Source organism: Elephantulus edwardii, unplaced genomic scaffold, assembly GCF_000299155.1.
Source record: "Elephantulus edwardii isolate Elephantulus edwardi_28Jun2011 unplaced genomic scaffold, EleEdw1.0 scaffold00047, whole genome shotgun sequence".
Classification (NCBI taxonomy): Eukaryota; Metazoa; Chordata; class Mammalia; order Macroscelidea; family Macroscelididae; genus Elephantulus; species Elephantulus edwardii.
The window spans coordinates 7,764,134-7,782,498 of NW_006399797.1; the positions used below are offsets into that span (position 1 = coordinate 7,764,134).

General features: G+C 40.5%; 1 protein-coding gene and 1 pseudogene across 1 annotated transcript in view; both read left to right on the plus strand.

Moving 5' to 3' along the window:
* SRGAP1 (SLIT-ROBO Rho GTPase activating protein 1) overlaps window positions 1-18,365 on the plus strand; it is a 399,631-nt gene that overhangs the window by 99,040 nt on the left and 282,226 nt on the right. The window lies entirely within an intron of this gene.
* LOC102858742 lies at window positions 15,200-15,970 on the plus strand (annotated as a pseudogene).

Sequence of the window (18,365 nt, forward strand, 5' to 3'; positions counted from 1 at the left end):
ATCTCTTTTAAACAGTTTTCTCCCTCCTCTGTTTCAGTGCAGTATACATTATTGAACCCATCTTACTCAGTCTCTCCCCAACCTCGAGGTTAGTCCCATTCTACAACAGTGGTTTGACCAATTTTAGTGACTTCTGTATCCCAAATGAATACTTATCGTGCATTAGGCAAAATTAATGACTGTTCACTCTGTGTTGTTGGTTGAATGGATAAATGAATGGATCCTAGCTGGTTTTTTTTTTCTATTCCTCCCTCCCCCTACACCCTCAGAGCCCTCCCTTGATTCATTAACTCATGCATCACACAGTATTGATAGTTTTAAACTTTACATGTTAAAAGCAGATCCCGAGTAAGTAATTTGTAATGGTTGAGTCTTTTTAAATCTGATGGGCTAGTCTGTAGGGAGATGTGCTGCTAACGCAAGGCCAAGCCTCCTTGGTGATTCAGATCCACTAGTGATTCCTCAGGCCAAAGGAGGATAGTCTCCTCCCATGTGATTTGTAGCCTCAGAAACCCAATAGAATGTCAGCTGTGAACCAGTTCAGCTGGATGGCAAGGAGAGAAAGACCTCAAATAAATATTAAAAGCAAGAGCAAGAACTGCTGCCATCAATTCAATTAGTACCACTTTTCTCCCCCCTGTGTGGACAAAGTAGAATGTGTCTTCTGATTTTAACTGGCTGGTGCTCATTAAAAGCCCTCGCATATTTTTGTTGTTGTTGCATACCTTAGAGTCAGAACTGACCCATAGCTGACCCTCCGGGTTTTCAGAGGGAGTTACTCACTTGGGAGGAAATTGCCCATCCTTCTCCCACAGAGCAGCTGTTGGCCTCGAACTGCGTGCTTTCAGGATTGCAGTGCAACCTCTTACCACTAGGCCACCAGAGATCCGTTGGCATCATGCTGCCACCACTTCATGTTATTTTTTTTCTTACTGCACTTCACATGCACTCTTTGCATATTTGAATTTTGCTGTTTGTCGCTGAGTTACACCACCTTTTCAAAACCGATAAAAGCTGTAGCCCTTTTTTAGAAGGGCTCTGATGGTGTTTCAGTGGTAGAATTTTCTGCTCCTGTTGCTGACGAGTATGCTTCATGTGTTGCTACTGCTCAACTCTTAGTGTTGTTATATTGCTTTGATGCTAAACTGGCTTTATGGGCTTTCCAGATTAAGACAGACATGGAGGAAAGGGCAGACATTCTGATCCCCAAACACTGTAGACAATTTTGGATCATGCATAATGGCTGGATCTGAAGCCAGTCTTGGAGATGGAGCCGTGGTTCCTACCCCTGAGCCTGGTGCTGCCACAGGCCAGACTGGACAGCAGCTAATAAGGACAAAGAAGAACTATATAGATTTTTATGGGGTGGGGGAAAGTTCCCTATAGTTAATTTTACACACACACACACACACACAGAGTGAGAGAGAAAGAGGGAGAGGGAAGGAGAAAGAGAGATTAATATATATTATTTATATATGGGGGAAGGAAGGGAGGGAGGGAGAGCGAGCGAGCGAGCGCATATTCATGCAGGCAAGTTCTGGTGGCCTAGTGGCAAGTCACCAGCTGCTCTGCAGAAAAAGGATGGACAGTCTCCTCCTGTGCAAATAACTGCCTCTGAAATCCCACCAGAGCATCAGCAATGGGTTGGTTCCGACTCAATGGTACACAACTATGTGTGTGTGTATACATACACACATTGTTTTCCTATTGAACAGATTTACTTAATTGTTGTTGTTAGCTGCGGTCAAGTAGACTAGGTAGGACTCATAGCAACCCTATGGAAAACAGGTCTTAACTTTGGCCTGTATCCTGGGCCACCATCACAATCTCCATCATGCTCAAGCCCCTTGCTGTAGTCATGGTTGTACTCTTACTTTGAAAATCTCCTAAAGGGATCTGTTAGGTAATTTATGCTTGAATTCTGGATTTTGGTAAAGCAACCAACTTTGATTGGAATGTGCAAACATTGCTTTTGTACGTTGTATTTTAACTTTTTCTGCTTATTTACCTAGCTTCTTCAGTTTTGTTTTCTCTTACATATTTGTAAGAAATAGTCATCATGAAATGATCAGAGTATTTAAAATGTGAACAGTAAATGTAGAATGAAGCAACAGGCTGTGCCAACTTAAGCAACACAGGGTAACATAAAAGTTGCATACATTTAGAAATTTATCTTGAGATATTCCCAGCGCAAAGCTTTCTGTATAAGTAACATGAAAAAAAATCAACAAGGTTGGGTGCTCTTATTACCAAATGTTCGATTTCTTCCCTTGTGGATTTGTGTGTTTGAAAGAGAAGAGGTAGGCAGGGCTGACTGCCATATGAATAATTTACTTTCAGGAAACCGGAGACATAAAAATATAAATGGTATTCTTAATGGACTGCCAAATGTTATAATCCGAATAAATACATTTCCAGAAGAGCCAAAAGAATGGAGATATTCTGTTAGTGTGGAATATAATGTGATTAAAAAAAATATGAGCAGATTGCATTCATAGAGAAAGGAACTATGTGTGAGGGGAAAACAGTTCATAAAGAGGAGCTGAGAGAATAAAAGCAGCAGTCCACATTTTGAAGATTTTTTAGCCGGAGATGCTGAGTGATCATAGCAACCATCTCCAAGGAGACCAGTGGCAATCTGAAAAACGCTGAGGTCACTCAGGCACCCGGAGAAATTCCATACTGATTAACAAACTCTAGATGTATCTTTCTGTCTTCACCTTCAATGCCTCCAACTTTTAAACAACATTTATTAGAAGGAGAAAGGAAATACCATTCTCCCTGAAAAGAGATCACCCCCCAAAAAAACCAAAAAACTCTCAGAACAGAAACTGTGCTCAGAACGTTGTAAGCAGCCTTTTATTAAACTTCTAAAGCTATTCAGAAATACGGATATTAATGAAGTGAGTAGTCCCAAGGATTAAATGTAGACCTTAGTTATGGATGATCGTAACAGTTATTGTTTTCATTGAAAAAGATGCAAGTTGAAATTCTGGGCTGTAATCAAAGCTCTCAGAAAGGGCTTCCGTATAATTCCTTAATTATAAATCAGCACGCAGGGGCGCCTCCTTTTTCTAATGCTTTCATCCTGCTGCTTCTGCAAGCCAATTGTTTAGGTGGATGCTGAGAAATTATGTGCCCTCCAGAGAAGCAGTGGTTTCCTTAGCCCATTCAGTCAGGAAACATACCTCGCTTGCCTGCAGGGGCCCAGCCTGAGCCACACCAGACACAGGGAAAAATGAGTATCACTCTTGGTCTCAAGATGCCAAGGATTTGAAGGAGTAAAGGACAAAATAACACCCAAACCAGTAATTTTGTACTTGAAGAGGTATGCAGAAGTGTTAGGAGCATCGAGGGGCCGAATGACAGGGAGGGAGACATTTGAGTCAGGAAGTCTTCCGAGAGGAAGTTGTGTCTGCTGTGCCAGCCAAGAAGGGGGAGAAGATGCCTGGGAAGACCCAAGGTATAGGGTTTAAACCAGCCTTGGACTTGTCCTCAGGCCACTAGACTAGAGGCATGTGGAGTGTGGCAGAAGTTAAGCACCCCTTACTCTGCTTCCACCACTCTTTGCAGTTTTTCAGTTGATTTCATTCTGGGGAAGTAACAATTTGCGTTAGAGCAAGGGATGCTCACTCCACCAAATACCAACTCATTCTTGTTCAAATCTCTGCTTGCTTTCTCAAAAATTCATTATCATCGAATCAGAACCATTCACAGCTGACCTTCCAGCGGGTTTTCAGAGGCTTTAAATCCCAAGGGAGGAGATTGTCCACATTCCTCCCTTGGAGCTGCCTGTGGATTTGAACTGCCAGAGACACTACTTGTAGATTAGCAGTGTGGCCGTATGAACTCGGTCACCAGAGCTCCCCAGCCCTCTCCTTAGCGTTATGCCAGATATACTGATTCAGAATCCTTTGAAAAGATCCTCACATGAGTTTTCTGTATATTCTTACTGAGGATTTAGTAAAATTGCAAGCATTAGACCTACTATGAAAATTAAATACACACAAACCTAAAAAGCACAAGATACTACTTGCTATATAGTAAGTGTGGTATAAATGTTAGCAGTGATTATTGTTATTATGCCTTATTATTACTGTTAACCTGGGATTCTTCCAAGTTGTTGCAACTCCAGGGTGCATGCCACTTCTGGGGGATGTACAGAGCAGGAACAGATCTCCTGGCGGAGCCCACAGCTTTCCAAGGGGGGTAGCTGGTCCAAAGAGAGGGAAGCCTGGGCTTCTTGGCTGTATTCCAGGATGAAAAACATAAGACTGTTTCCTGAGAGGTTTAGATTTTGCTGTGAGTAGCACTGTGAGCCTAAGGCAGGTCGGACTTTGTACCTTTTGAGATATAGGGGGTATGGCAGTAGTTTTCAGAAAGGGTTCCATGGATTTTCTAGCATTCAAGGCCTATAATAGCTTTACTATTATAAAGGCAGATTTTCCTTTTGTTGTTGTTGTTCTTGCCTTTTTTTAAAAAAAAAAAACCAACATTATTACAACTGGCAGTGCAAATCTGCTCTCAATAACTAATAATTTACTCACTCACTCAGTACAGAAGAAATGAAACCAGATTGTCAGAGACTGTAGCTCATCCTTCCCTCTCAGAGCTGCTGGTGGATTTGAACTGCTGGAGTGGTGGTGCCACCTTTGGGTTAACAGCACCATTTCCTGCAGACTATGCCTCCAGAGCTCCCTAACTGCTCATTATTACCTGCGTGTGATCTCCATCCCAGAAACTGCCCAGGCGCAAAGTTGAAAACAATTTACAGTATGTTTGATTTCTTATTCTTACACACACTTGACTCCTTAAGCTAGCTGTGAGAAATGAAGGAAGGAATATGTGATAGTGTTTACGATACAGAACGCCCTCAGTTTGGATCAGGTCCTGTTCACTGTCCTTCTGTTGCTTATTGTCTAAACTAGTGGTCGAGGCAGATGGGTGGTGATGCTGGGCTCCACCGGAAGTTTGGTGGTCACAGCATTTCCCTGGCACAACTTTTAGCCTGACCAAACCACAGAAATAACTGGTAGGTTCTTCCAAACTGGTCTATGTTTCAAAATTAGACACAAAGGAAATTGGTCATAGAAAAAAATACTTAAAGAATTAAAATTGCTCACAGACATCAAGATGATTTATCTACTAGTAAAAGACTTTTTAAATGGGAGAGATGACATAGTTATTTCATAGTTAAAATAATTTTGTGCCGAAGATAGTGTTAAATTATTTTCTTAATCACCACAATCACCCTATAACCCAGTTTAATAAGTGAGGAAACTGAGATAAAATGAAGTTAAGCCACTTCTTCAAGGTCACCCAGCTAAGAAGGGTACAACTTAGGTTTGAACCCAAAAAGGTCTGACTCTAAAATCCGTGCACTGAATGTTTTGTGTAGTATTGCTTTGCTTGTATTATCTAGATCATTTGTTTATTAATGTATTAAATTTGTACACAAATATATGTAGGAATACCAGTTACTGGTAGTGTAAGTTGTAGGGATTTGTACTGGTAACCCAAAGATGCCCTCCTTTGTGGCAGTTTGAATCCACCAGAGAGGTACATGAGGGAAAGATGGGTAAGGGGGCAGGGAGGCCCGTGAGAGAAAGTCTCTTGTCATGCAGTTTATAGCCTCAGAAGCCTAGTAGAGATTCAAATGTTAGTGTGTTCAACTTGATGTTACTGAGCTTTTTGAGAAATGTCTGCTACTATTCTCCGCTTTGAGGAGAACAGTGGTAGACTAGAATGTAAAAAAGACTCTCCAGTTACAGAGTTTGCATCCTAGTGTAAAAGAATAAAAATTAACAAGAAAATGAACGTGTGTGTGTGTGTATGTGTGTATGTGTGCGCGTACACATCTATATATATACTTTTTTTGCTATAAAGAAAAAAGTCCAAGAGAGGTTGTAGCTGTTTTAAATAACTGCATGTGTTGTGTGAAAAACAATGTATTAGAACTTTGCAAATAAATCAGTATGAAATAGAGAAAAAAACCGCCAACCCACTACATGTGTGTTTTATACATTCATCTTGGCTCAGCTGTTAGTTTTATTTTAATATTAATGATTTCATATTTAGCACATACATATTAGCATATTTGTTAATTATTACATAGCAATAAAATAGCAATGAACCTGCCACTTAATCTATGTGGTGGTATTGATTGTCTTCGAGTTGAGCACGACTCATAGTGACCCTATGAACAAAAGGCCTGAAGCCCCTCTACAACTATCGACATTTATCAAAGTTCATAGAGTTTCTGGAGGCATGTTGTTTAGGAAGTAGATACCACTCGTACTTCAAAACTTCTCATAGTTTGTTTTTGTTGTTATGTGTCATTGAGTGGCCTGCGATGTACAGCAACCCTTTGTACCCTCTGAACTCTTCCCTGTCCTGAGCCAGTCTCACTAATTCCCACACACCAACCCCATTGCCCCAGTTCCTGTATCAATCCATCTCATCTGGGGTCTTCCTCTCCTGCTGTCTATCCGTTCTTCTAAGCATGATGTCCTTCTCCAAGGACCGATCTCTCCTGACTACGTTCCCAAAGAAAGTGAAGCGGAGCTTCAAAATACTATCCTCCAAAGAGAAACTTGGTTTCACTCTCTCCAAGACAGATCTATTTGTTTTCTTGGCAGTCTGTGGTATGTTCAAAACTCTTCTCCAGCACCAAAACTAGAAGGCATCTATTCTTCTGTCATCCTTAGTCATTGTCCAGCTCTCTGAAGCATAACAAATAATTGAGAAGACCATAGCCTGGATTAGGCGCACCATTGTATCTAGACTGACATCATTGCTCTTCAGCACTCTGGAGAAGTCCATGATAGCAGATTTTCCCAGTGTAATTGGTCTTTTGATTTCCTAACTGCTGTACTTATTAGGAGTGTTGATTGTGGATCCAAGCAAGCTGTAACTGCTAACAACCTCAATCTCCTTTCCATCTAATATGGTGCTGCCAATTGGCCCAGTGGTGAGAATCTTTGTCTTCTTGATGTTGAGTTTTGATCCATATTGAAGACTAGAGTTCTTGACCTTTGGCAGCAAGTGCTTCAGGTCTTCTTCAGTTTCAGCAAGCAAGGTTGAGTCATCTGCATATCATAGTTTGTTAATACATCTTCCTCCAATCTTGATGCCACACTCCTCCTCATAAAGCCCGGCTTCCCAAGTGATCTGTTCTGCATACAGATTGAAAAGGTATGAGCACAGGACCCATCCCTGATGCACTCTATGAACAAAAACCATTCTTTTGCTTCTTTCTGTGCTCAGTCCTCTCATTACCTGCTAATTTTTTAAAGCAACTACTTCCTAGAGTCTGTAGTTGTTTTTCTCTTTTATACTTAAATTTTGAAAAGTATTTCTCACTTATAGATAATATTAATAAAATGATCTTGTTTTGTTCTGCTTTCTAAAAATAGTGTCATTGCTTCACGTTGTTGTGTGAGCCTGCAGTTTATTCTTTGTAACAGCTGTGTTGGGTGATTGAGTAAAATCTATCAATTCATTGCCCTGTTGCTGGACTTTTTCAGTCATCTTCTGATACACATGTGCTCAGGCTTGCTCCATCACATTTACCCAGGACAGATATTGCTGAGTCATAGGCCGTGTCAGTGTTCTCGTGCAATCTTCCCAACTTGTTTCCCAAAGGGGTGGTTCCAGTTTACCTTCTCACCCACAATGATTAAGAGTTGCAGTTGATCCACATTGCATCAGCACTTTGTATTATAAAACATCTTAACTTCTGACAGTCTGAACCAAACCAGACCTATTGCCAATTCAATTCAAGTTCGTAACGACCCAATAGGACAAAATAGTGTCCCTCTCGAGCTTCTAAGACTGTAAATGTTACTGCCACATCTTTTCTCTGCAGAGTGGCCTTCAGTGGCTTACGAGCTTCCAGTCACATGATTAATCATGTTGTCACCAGGACATCTGTCTAATGGGTTAAAAAAAAATAAAAAGATGTATGTGTGTGTGCCCTTCATTTACATTTTGCTGATAACTAATGGGATAGGTTCTCTGAGGAGATGATTTTGGAGCAGAAAGCTGACTGAAATGAAGAAGTAAACCATGCATAGCTATGGTGGAAGAACATTCTAGGACTAAGTTTCAGAGACCAAAACTAACTTTAGGTGTCTGAGTAGAAGCAGGAAAGCAACAGAACAAGCTGAGAAATGGAGAAGGTAGGCCCGCTGACTGAAGTAGGAATCTCTAAGGAGAAGAACTGGCTTGTGGAGAGAAAATCATGTGCATTTTGGTTGTTCTGTGTTCTTCAGTGTGGAAGGTGTGTACTTGTATGTAACTGGTTACTTCGGAGTTCTGGTGGCCTGGTGACAGGAAGGTGAGCTGCAGTCCTGAAGGCATGTGGTTCAAGGGCACCAGCTATTCAGCAGGAGAAGGATGGACAGTCTCTTCCTATGTGATTAACTGCCTCCGAAAACCCACTGGAGGGTCAGCGATGGGTCGTTTCTGACTCTACGATATACAAACAACAAGAGCATCAGTTAATGTCTCAAAAGTAACTCTAATTAAACATGTACAGAACTTAATGGGTGCCCTTCCTTCTGTGCTTCATATCTCTGTCTCAGTGAACACTGACTGATCCATCAGGTTAGACAAGCTGAAAATCCAGGAGTAGTTTTTCTCATCTCCTTCTGGCTTATCACCATTACCAGGACTTGCCATCATCACTGGTGAAAAATCTAGAATGTTTTATCCTCCCCATCTGGACCATAACCCGCCAGGTTCCAGTAACCACCAGTGCTGGTCTTGAGTCTTGCCTTGGATTTCTAACTGCATTTGTTTGGCTCCCCTCCAATGCTTTCTCTGTTCTGCAGCCAACTCGTGTTGCTCCCTTGTCCCCATTCAGAACCCACCAGAGGTGGGTTTTGTTTTGTTTTTTTAACTATTGTGCTATGGTTTGAGTGTAAGTTTTCCTGTTCAAATGTGTGTGTGTGTGTGTGTGTTGTTGTTGTTGTTAAGTGCTGTCAAGTTGTAGACAACTCATAGCAACCCTGTGAACAAAAGACCTGAACACTTGTATAACTTTCGTCATTTCTCCAAGTTCATAGAGTTTCTGGAGGAAAGTGATTTTGATAGTGGATGTCACTCTTGCTTCCAAGCTTGTTTTAATTGGGGAGTGCCAGCAGTCAGCAGTGGTAACGACATACGACCTTGTTCTTCTGGTCTCAGGCTAGAGGAACCTGTGGTTCATATAGCTTGTTAGTCCTTTGGGCTAATTCATTCTTTGTGAGTCTTTGATTTTCTTCATTTTTCTGTGCTTCAGAGATCAAGAGAGCAATGGTAGTATGTGAGAAGACCGCATAAAACCTTTCAGATCCCAGGCCCTACTCACGGAAATAGGATGTGGAACCTTATTTTTAGGGACTGTCTTATACTAGTTGACCTAGATGTCCCTGGAGACTGTGCTCCCAAACCTTCTAGTGAATGACTCCATCCCTCAGGTTCTTCAGTGATGGCTAAGTAATTTTCATAACTTTGCCCCGTTTGCTCTATTACATGCCTGTATATTTGCTGTACACATGTATGTGAAAATATTGTTTAATAGGCTTATGTATGTATTCCCATATGCCGCCCCACTCCTGTTTAGCTTGCGTATCAACCTGTATAGTTACTCATATTACTGTTTGTTATTACTGCTTTTTTAAGGCTTATGTGTATAATTATAATACTATTATTGCTTTTAATTATTATAGACCTCACGATGTTGTCTTTTATCTTAGTCATGTGGTTCTGACCTCTCCTTATCATGTATTTCCATTTCCTTCACATAAGTAATGCACTTCTGTTGTTTAGTTAATTTAGTTAATATGGATTGCATTTCAACATAAAGAAAACAAAAATTCTCACCATTGGACCAATAGGCAACATCATGATAGATGGAGAAAAGATTGAAATTGTCAGTGACTACTTACTTGGATCCACAGTTTCTACAGCTGATTCTAGCAGGAGATCAGGAAACATGTTCCACTGGGAAAGTCTGAAGTCAGAGACTTCTCCAAATTATTGAGGAGCAATGATGTGTGTTTGAGGACTAAGGTGCTCCTGATTCAGACTATGGTCTTTTCAATCACTTGCTATACTGAGAGCTGATTTTACTGCATTAAATAACATAGCCCAAGATAATTTTGCAGTTAGAGACCTGCTAAAGACTAATGTAAAAAGTTAAAGTACAGTTGATAATTATTCCATAGTACTGTGCTCATATCACATGCAAGCAAAATACTGCTGAAGATCATCCAAAAATGGCTAGAGCAGTACATAGATAGGAAACTGCCAGAAGTTCAAGCAGGATTTAGAAGAGGCCATGGCACCAGGGATCTCATTGCAGATAACAGATGGATCCTGGCTGAAACTAAAGAATTCCAGAAGAATGTCTATTTGTGCTTTATTGACTACGTAAAGGCATTTGACTTTGTGGACCATAACAAGTTGCAGCTGGCATGGGGGTCCTAGAGCACTTAATTGTGCTCGTGCAAAACCTACAGTTGGACCAGGGTGTTGCTGTGCAAAAAGAGCAGGAAACACTGCATGATTTAAAATTAAGAAGAGAGTGTGTCGGGGTTGTATTCTCTCTCCATGCCTATTTAATCTGTATGTTGAGCAAATTGTCCGAGAAGCTGGACACTATCAAGAGGAATGTGGCATCTAAATTGGAAGGAAACTCATCAATAACCTGCGTTATGCAGAAGGCACAACCTTGTTTGTTGAAAGTGAGGATGACTTGAAGCAATTGTCGCAGAAGATCAAGGAATGCAGCCTTCAGTATGGATTGCATATCAATGTTAAGTAAACAAAGATTCTTACCACTGGACTGATAGGCAACATCATGATGTATGGAGAAGAGATTGAAACCGTCAACAACTTTGTCTTGCTCAGATCCACAATCAACACACTTAGAACCAGCAGTCAGGAAAATCAGCAGTTCTATACCTCTCCAAATTATTGAGTAGTGATATCAGTTTGAGTACTAAGGTGCATCTGATTCAGGCCATAGTCTTTCCAATTACTTTTATGCATCTGAGAGCTGGACAATAAATAAGGATGACAGGATAAGAATTGAGGCCTTTGAGCTGTGGTGTTGGAGAAGAGCACTGAACATCCCATGAATGGCAGAAAGAAAAACAGATATGCCGTGGAGAGGGTGCTGCTAGAGTGCTCTTTGGAGGCAAGAATGAAGAGGCTTTGTCTCTCATACTTTGTTCTATTGTTAGTAGGTGCTGTATCTTGGAGAAGGACATGATGCTAGGAGGGTTGGAGGGTCAGTGAAAGAGAGGAAGACCCTTGACTAGGTGGATTGATACAGTGACTCCTGCAATGGACTCTTGTGTGTCAGGAAGTGTGTCAGTGGTACAGGACAGAATAGGTTTCAGATCTTTTGTTCATAAGGTTGTTAAGAGTTTGTACTCGACTTGACAGCACCTAACAACAATAACATTGCTATTGAGTTTGAACTGACTCATGTTGTTAAGTGACGTTGAGTCTCAGGTGATCGTAGAGATGCTATGAAGGAAAGTGCTCAACACTTGTGTGTCTTTCATCCACTCTCCATGTTCATAGAGTTTCTGTAGGCAAGATATTATGGAAGTGGATGCCACTCCTCCTTCCAAGCTTGTTTTAATCAGGGAGCTCCACCCAACACTGTCCACCATGGGTAACCAACCATTAGTGCATTTGACTCATAGCTAAGCTTTAACCAGGTTTTTTGAGACATGGGGGGGGGGTGGCGGAGATTAAACATACCCCTTCTACAGAGCTCTTGGTGGATTCGAACTTTCAGAAGTGCTGTATTTGTGTTAGCAGTACAACTCCCTGTGGACTACAGGTTTTTATTACTACTTTACCACCTTTCTTAGGATGTAAACTCTAAGGCTTAGGATGTAAACTCTGGTATATTTTCATATCTCCAGGGTCTAGCACAACACCTAGTCTGTATACGCAGACATGTCTAAAGTCAGTCAATGGATTAGGAGACAAACACACCCAGTCTCTCTCTCTTTGCTGTTGAATCAGAAGAGGCTCATGGCTAACTTTTCACTAGGCTTCTGAGACTGTAAATTGCCTAGTAGGAGATTGCCCATCTTTCTGCTGTGAGGCCACTGGTGGATTCATCTTGTCAGAGCAGCATAGCCTTTGGGTTAGCAGGTTAACTCCCTATAGACGAGGCTACCTGAGCTCTCTTCAGAATATGAATTGATTTTATAGTCTTCTATAAGAGGAATACTTTCCCCCCATTTACCCCCCTCGCCCACCCAATTGTGACCCTGTGATTCCCCCCCCTCCCATCAGCACCCTGAATCCCCCTTCTTCTTTTTCTTGGACTTTTATAAACATCTTACTAGTTACTATTTTATGTTTACAATAATGATCTTATGCAGTATTTGTCCTTGTGAGACTGAGTTAGTTCACACAGCATGATGTTCTCCAGTCTCTCCTTTGTTAAGTAGTATTTTTTTAATCATTGCTATTGAGTATTGCATAGGGAATACAGTCGTTTGGTTTTTAATTATAGTAAATAGACTGTTTCAGACTAACTTGAAAATATCTTATGTTTTAAACTTTCATAGTCGTCACTGTTATGGTTGATGTCATTAATCAATTACAGAGTTAGGTCCTCAATTAGTTTAAGGAATTTGTGAGTAGGAACTTTATCTTAATTGACAATATCTTGCTCACCACTTCAGTACAAATGACCAAATATAAAGAGAGGGTAGTACATAATAAGCATTTGAATAGCATTTACAATTCATGTAGTAGTTTTGCATCATTGTATTTTTAAAACTAATGCCTAGCCTGTGACTTGGGCAGCTTCTGTTATTTTTCACATTGCCAAGGGAGGAAATTTAAGTCTAGAAAGATTAAGTGATTTCTCCAGAGTAGTAACAGAGCTGAGATTCAGAACCAGACCTTCTGACTGTATTGTAAAGTTAGCTTTTGCTCACGCTGTGGAAATGAACCTCAGCAAATTTCTGCTTTAGAAAGCAGAAATACCCTGGAAAGCCCTCAGGGTATCCGCATAATAGCAGACCCTTTGGTGGCATCTGCTTTAGGACATCTGTACTGTGTTTGTAGCTACCCCTCCTGGGGGTTCACTGGTGGTACAAAAAGAAGGGAATTTTTGTCTGCTTTCCTTTGTGAGACTTGAGTGTTAAATTACACATAAATTGATCCATAAACTAAAGTGCTAATTCTGTTATGCAGAAGTAAGCGGTTAACATTTTATAGTTCTTTACTCTGGCAGTGTAGTCCCTAGTGAATCACGCTGCTAACCCGGAGGTGGCACTTCTTTGTCAGTTCTACCACTGAGTGGCTCTGCTGGAGAAGGATGGGCAGTCTCTTCCCTGGTGATTTACAGTCTCCAAAAACCCACTGGACTGTCAGCTGTGAGCGGAATCATACTTGACAGCAACACCCTACTAGTTTTAATTTGTACCTAAAAGCATTATTTTTCTAAAATGAGATCAAGCAGCTCTTATTTACAATGTATGGTTCTCTCTTTATATGTGTTATCACCTACCTCTCTGTCTCTCTCTCTGTCTCTCTCTCTGTCTCTATCTCTATCTCTATCTAATCTATCTATATCTACCTACAGTTAAAACATCATTTTATGAAGCTTTCTGAATAATTAGCTTAGGGGTTAATTTAATAGCTTTTTATTTAAGGGATGATTGTTGTGTGCCATCTGGTTGGAACCAACCCATAGCTAACTAACTTCCCTTTAAAGGGTTTTCAGAGGTAGTAAATCACATAGGAGAGTGCCCATTTGAACCCAACTAATGGATTCAAACCCTGTACCTTTGCATTTGTAGCACAGTTCCTTATCACTAAGTTACCAGAGCTGTGGCTGTGTTGAGACATTTTCAGAACCTACTATGTTGTTGTTGATGTGAGCTGTCGAGTTGGAACCAATTCATAGCTGACCCTCCAGGAGGTTGTCAGAGGTAGTAAATTGCACAGGAGAACATTGCCCATCCTTCTCCTATGGAGCAGCTGATAGATTTGGATAGGGAGTTTTGGAGGCCTAGTGAGTAAGAAGTTTCACTACCAACCCAAAGGCAAGTGGTTTGAATCCATCAGCTGCTCCATGACAAAAAGAAGGGCAGTCTCCTTCTGTGCAGTTCACAGCCTCTGAAGACTCACTAGAGGGTCAGCTCTGGGTCATTTCCTACACGTTGCCACATAACAACTATTACAACTTGACGAAGACATTTTTATAAGAGTCTTAGTTTTATGCAAGAAATATACTTGATGAGACTCTCTTAATTTCAGCAGGAAGTCACTTGAGGAAAGGCAAAAATCTGTACCATTGACCCTTAAGGCGTTAAACTAATTAATTGGTAACTGGAACACTCTATCCACATAAGACTTGTATACAATTTGCTATGTGACTAAAAAAGTATGAGCTGTCTAAAACCTTTGTCCTCAGATTTTTGTAGCCATTTTAATATTCATTCGGAAGCTCTTTAAATTCTTCTGGATAATTTTCAAAAAAAGCATGTGCCATTATCCTTCTCTTTGCCCAAGTTAGTTGGTTTCTTAATAAACACAGCAACTCCCCAAGCTGGTGTTACCATTTGATTAATTACAAACAAAGTACAGACAGATTCTTCATTAGCTTTTCAGCATCACCCTATGTTCCCTGAGTCCATATTGAAGTGGATCGTCTAATGAACACCAGTTTAGAAGAGCATCAGCAGTTTTAAAAAATGCTAGAAGGTAACTTATTGTAGGATTCTCAGAAAATGCATTTGCAGTTATTCTGATGAGAAAAGAGTACAAGACTGAGTAAATGCACACCTGGATGAGTTTTGCAGCATAAGCAATGAGTAGGCTCTTCTCTGACATCCTTTTCTTGGTTCTGCTTCGTGATGAGGAAGGAGCCATTTGGAGACCCTCGGACTGAGCCTTCTCCTTGAGGACAATGGGCTACTTCATGTCTTCATCCTCGGGAACTGCTCTGTGACACATAGAAGATGTGTGACTGTCACAAGAGTTCTCACTTCTAGGTACTGTCTCTCCAGTGCCTGTGCACATAATATTTACATGATAAACATTTACCAGTTGAATAGTTAAAGTACTAAATGAATGAATTGAAAACGTTACTTTGGGCCACTTCAGCTTTACACTAGTAACCTGGTCAGTAGCTGGTAAGCTCGTGAATGCTCAAGGAATATCTTCAGTCATGGCCTTGGGATTAAGGTGCTTCTTCTGCTTGGCCCATCCTGCCTTTTACAACTCATTTGCAGCCCTAACTAGACCTGTTTCAGAAGTTACAATGAAGACAGTGAATGAAAAACCAGGTGACCGTAGGCAGTACATAGCCTATCCAGCGTTACCAGTCCATTTTGCTACCAAGAAAGCTAAAGGAAAAGGACAATCCCAAACCAGAGTGAATATTCTTCGGTTGAGGATGTAATCAGCTTGGAAACAGTAGATGAAGAAATGAAGTCTGTAATGGAAGCACTCAAAGATAATTTCAGTAAGACTCTCAACATAAGGACCTCGCCAGGATCCCTTGGTCATATTACTGTGTTAACCGATGATGGGAAGCTTGCTTTAAACCAGATTGGCCAGAGCTCCATGAAGTCATCACAGCTTATTTTAGTGAACATGACCAATTTCCCCAGAGTGTACAGCTGCAGCTATCAAGGCTATAGGAGAAAGTGCAATGAATCTGAACCCAGAAGTGGGAGGGATGCTAATTCGAGTGCCCATTCCCAAAGTTACCAAGAGAACACAGGGAAATGCTGGTAAAACTGGCCAAACAGAACACCAACAAGGCCAAAGAATCTCTAAGGAAGATTCGTACCAATGCAATGAATAAGCTGAAGAAATCCAAGGACACAGTCTCAGGGGATACCGTTAGACTCATAGAGAAGGTAAAATGGCTGACGACACAGTTGCAGAGCTGGACCGGAACCTGGCGGTGAAGACCAAAGAACTCATTGGGTGAAAATCCACAGAGTCCAGATTCTTGGATGACAAATTGGAATCTGTCTACCTATCTACAGAAAGGGTGGCACCCACATGTTGGTCTTCCTGAAGTCCAGCCTTCGTGGGATTCCCAGACCTGCTCACTCTCCTGATCTTAACCTCTGCCCATCCTGCTCTGCTCTGGGCCTGCTATCATGTGTGGCCCTTGGAAAATACTTGCTACTGATGGAGAACATTGGGGCATTTGCCTTGACTGTAATGCAGGTGCAAACTTGCTACTTATGTCAGAAGCAGTCAAGTCCTATCCCAGTTTGACGTCTGCTTTGGCTGATGTGGACCCTGCCTGTGACTAGCCCTTTGACAAAGTCCATTTTCACCGAACAGTAAATTTAAAATAAAAGAGGAAGAATAAAAACCACCAAGAAAAAAAAAAACAAAACCAACCACCAAGAAAGAAAACTTTACTTTGGAGAATGAGATGGTCCCTTGAGGCAAGCTGTGTATCTGGTCAGAGGCTATTTATAGCACTTGGAGCGGTGTCATTTTGGCATAGTCTGTGAGGGTGACTGTCACTGTACTTGATGTTATCCTGGATGTCCATAACACTTAAAATAACAGATGACTTTAAGCGAATGAGATTTGTTGTTTGGAACTTGATTTAGCAGTGAAGCCTCTTTCAGCGTAAGTGGATTACCTTGTCTAGCCTACAATCAAAGACATGCTGCTTTGGGTGCAAGTGATGCCAGCATTCGTCTTCAAGGAGAATCTATTGCTGTCATCACTCTCCTCCTTCATTTGTGAAATATTTGCTTCCAGCAACAAGACTTGGGCTCTCAGTGATAGGGGAAAGGCAGCTTGAAACTAGGCCTTTAAATTTCTGTTTTGCAGTAATTTGAACAAATAAATAATATAGATATCACAGCTGCACTTTGAGAGTTTTAAACTACATTGGCAGATGAAAAAGTTATTAATATTAACGTACATTAAAAGTGTCTTTTTAAAAAGCATGTAAATTAGGAAGATAGACCCGCAGTGCAGAAATGCGAAGTTGTAATGACATTATCATGTCCTTCTTAGTGCCCTAGAATTCAAATGTTCTGGAAAAGTGTTATAGTGAAGAAAGCTCAGGAAAGTGCTAACATTTACTGAGAATTTACGTTATTCTGTTTTCACACTAAGCAACAGGTTGGTGTCCAAAGTACAAAGCTCCAGTGAGAGAAAGAAAATGGAGGAAATAAATGAGAAGAAGGGGGGAAAAAAGTCAAAGGCAGGAGAAGAGTAATTTTTAAAAATTTTTATATTTGTTTCTCTCTCTGATTTCTATAGTCCCCTGTGGCACGTAGAAAAATTAATTCAAACCAAGAAGTTGACTGAAATTTCAAGAGGATTTCCTGTTTATGCATTCTTCCAAATCTACATTTTTATTTCTAGTTTAAAGAATTATTAGATAATGTATATTTATAGTTTATCTGCCATTAAGCCAATAGTTTAAGTGTTTTGAATCTTTCTCATGCCTTCAATTATTTGTTGTTTGTCGCAGTTCCAAAATTACCTCTTTTAATATCTTTTTTTTATAATTTTTTATTTTTTTTTTCACAGAGGTTTTGGATTTCCATTCATTCATTGCCGCAATTTTCTCCCTTCCCACCCCTCCCCACCAGCTCGCTTCCCTCTCCAAAGAGAGAAAAAAAAAGAAAAAAAATTCCTTCATTAGTATACAATCCCCACGTCCCTTCACCCCCACCCCCCACCCCAAGTACACTTCTCTATGCAACCTTAATTCTGAATTCCTGTGCTAACCATAATACTCAATCATATATCACTTCTAATCTGTTCTTTCCCTCATCTGTTTCAATACAATATACATAATTTATCCAGTTTTTTCTGTCATACCCCCACCCTGATGTCGGACCCATTCTATAACAGTGGCACCATGCAGTATTTGTCCCTTTGTGACTGAGATATTTCACTCAGCATAATGTCCTCCAGGGTCACCCACTTTAATATTGCATGAGTTCCTTGTTTTTCAATGTTATTAGTATCTTAACAATAAGAAAATATGGATTTGTTCTGTAGGGTTATAAAGAACAATAATAGTTGATAAAAATCACTGAATACTTACTATTTGGTGAGTGCTATGTCATTCTAGTTCATTCATTTAACTTGGGAAGGAAAATATTCTATCTAGTCCTATCATTGTGGAAAGTCAGACTCAGGGAGGGTGACTCAGATTGCAAGTGGTTCAACTGAAATTCAGATCAACTTTGTTCATCTCCTGAATCTAAACTCTTTTCTCCTATCACATGCTGCCTTTTCCTGGATAAGAGGTACATCTATTTATAGATTCTAGTGTCATCATGATTTTCTTAGAATTTAAATGAGAAGGTATCAATATTAAAATGACTCCATTTGTA